Source organism: Arachis duranensis, chromosome 4 (assembly GCF_000817695.3).
Source record: "Arachis duranensis cultivar V14167 chromosome 4, aradu.V14167.gnm2.J7QH, whole genome shotgun sequence".
Taxonomy (NCBI): Eukaryota; Viridiplantae; Streptophyta; class Magnoliopsida; order Fabales; family Fabaceae; genus Arachis; species Arachis duranensis.
The window spans coordinates 12383313-12386357 of record NC_029775.3 but is presented as its reverse complement, the minus strand read 5'-3'; positions in this window follow the sequence as shown (position 1 = coordinate 12386357).

The following is a 3045-nucleotide window of genomic DNA, read 5'->3' as shown; positions in this document are numbered from 1 at the left end:
TGTGAAGAGGTGGAAATAACTAAAGAATAGCCTAAAGAAGTAGACCTTGCATTGTCTAAGTGTGGGGAGGTCTCCCTTCCCAAGTCACCATCCAAAACAACATTCAAGTGGGTAAAATTCTTATCCCTACGCTTTACTTTCTCACTTGAATATGGTTTAATTAAAAATGATGGTCAACTTAGAGCTCTTTGTGGAGTCAAAAGTATAAGAGAGTTGTGTAGTGGTTGGAAACATCATTCTAAGCTCATGACGGTTGCAAGTCATTCTATCAACCAATTGAGAGGCAAAGATCCTTGGAGATTCAAGGATGAGTACAAACATAAGCCACCATGACAATGAGCTCCTCAAAATGTCCAACTTAAGGACAATAAATAAAAGTGCTAGGTGGGAGGCACCCCACCATGGTAAACTCTCTCCATTCTCTTTTAGTTTTGTTTAATAAGTGATTTGAGTTGCCATTGTAGGTAGATTTTCATTTCATATTGATTTGTTGGTAAAGATTGGTTGTTAGTATGTTGTATTCATTAGTAGTAGATGAATAAATCCTAAAATCAAATTGCATTTTTGTGAATTGTTTGATATTTGACTGAATAAAGAAGAGTTTTGGACATTATAGGGAGCTCTTGGGCATTTTTTTCTGCTTTCTGGGCAAAAAAAAAAAGGCCATCGGCGCGTAAGCACGCTGTGCGCGCGCGCGCACATTGCACTTCTGCAACTTCTGGTACAAAAACCAGAGAGTTGTGCGCGCGTTGTGCCAGCATTGTGCTGGGAGCCCAACCTCATCCACGCGTAAGCGCGCTGTGCGCGCGCGCGCGGATCTTCCCAACCTCATCCACGCGTAAGCGCGCTGTGCGCGCGCGCGGATTCTCCCTGCTGCATCCACGCGTAAGCGCGCTGTGCGCGCGCGCGGATTTGCACCCTGCTTTTCTCTCTCCTCCTTTCTCCTTCTTTCCTCTTCTCTTCTTCTTTCTTTCTAATTTTTTTTTCTTTTCTTCTTCCTCTCTTAGAAATTTTTTTTCTTTTCTCTTTTAATATAAATGAAAATTTAAAAAAAATATAATAATAATATAATAATAATAAATAAATAAATAAATAAATAAATAAATAAAATACTAAAAAAAAAAAAAAAATATTTCTTTTTCTCTTTTCATCCATTTTCTTTTATTGTATTTGCTTATTTTCATCCATTGCATTTTAATTTTGTTTTTTTTCTACCTTGTTCTCATTTTATTTTCTCAGTTTTCCATTTTAATAATGGTGTTGAACTTTTCTACTCAATTGTTGAGACTTTCTTACACTATTTTGGTGCTTCTTGACTTGTTTGATATTGTTGGGGTGATGAAACTTTTAAATCAATGCTTCATCTTGTATGGCTCTTGTGTCTTTGTGCATTGATATGACCTCATATTGTCTTTCATGACCCACTTCTTATCATTTGAACTTGATGCTCCATATGCTTTTCATGCTATCACTTTACGCTTGCATCAAGCTTAATGACATGCCTTAGCTTACATTGTTTTCTCACTCACATGCTTAGCTAACATGTAGTTGGACATCATACTCTTATTTGGCATTAGCCCCAGCCTACGTTCTACTTGTTTTGATATCTTTGTTATAGGCTTAATTTTCTTTCCTTTTCTTTCCTTTTAGGTTGGCCACCAGAAAGAGAAGAAAGGAAAAGCTTTTAAATGGGGCAACAAACAAGTCATACGCACAACCTTTTGAAGGAGCTCATCAATTGTAGCAACCCGTCCACCTTGCTCTTCTTCGCATGCACTAGCAACCCATCCACCTTGCTCTTCTTTGCATGCACCGAGGACGGTGCAATCTTCAAGTGTGGGGAGGTCGTTCGACCGATCTCCATGGGTAACAATTTCCTTTTCAACACCAATTCTTAGTTTTCTTTGTTAGATTAGTTATTGCATTGCATGATAGGTTGCATGTTAGTTAGAATTTGTACATATTTTACTACCTTCTTCTTATTAGGACTACTTGGTCAGAGTGATGATTTCTTTCCCAAGCAACTGTTTTAGGGCACCCTACCAATTTGAAAAAGAAAATTTGTGGAACTTGCTTGAAGGAATTTGTTTTAGAACATGGTTTTTGAGCTAAGAACACACAAGCATGTGAGTTTTGAGCCTAATTGCGTGGTTACATCTTATAACCACTTATCTTCCTTCTTGTGTGCATTATTCTCTTCCTATGGTTGTAGTCTTTGATTTGTTTGATTCTTTATGTCCATTATCTTGTGTATTCATGCATTTATATGATTGAGGCCATTATTTCATTAGCTCACTTACCCAAATGGCCTTACCTTTTATCTTCCTTTGTTAGCCAATTTGAGCCTACGATTAACCCACTTGTTCTTAATTTTAGCACATTACAAGCCTTGAAGCGAAAAACAATAAATGTCCTTATTTGGATCTTTGATTAGCTTAGGTTAGTGTGTGTGAGTATCATTTAAGTGTGGGAACCTTGGGACATTGGGTGAATAAAAGGGTAGTTTTGTATTTTTATTGAAATTATTGGGAATTGGGTACATACTCATGTATTGATCAAATGTAAAACCTTATGCATTGAGGTTTTTGTATATAGAAAGAAAAAATGAGAAAAAACAAAAGAAAAAGAAAAGAAAAAAATAATATGGAAAAGGAAAAGAAAAAAAAATAGAAAAAGAAAGAAAAAAGAAGAAAAAGAAAGAAATAAAAAGGGGACAAAATGCCCCAAAACAAAGTGAAGCTCAATAAAGATCAATGCATAAGTGTTGTGAAATGAAAAGAAATTGCATGAGTATGTGAAAAAGTGAGAAATGGGTAGTTAGGTTAGCTTTGAAATTGTATAGGATGTCATGGGTTAGGTGGGAAATTTAAGCTTATCAAAGATTCAAATTCCAAGCTCACTTAACCAAATATGCATCCTACCTTGACCCTAGCCCCATTACAACCTAAAGAAAAGACCTCATGATAATTGTATGCATGCATGAAATAATTGTTGATTGTTAGATGAAAAACAAATCATGGAAAGCATGATTAGGGGAGAATTGAG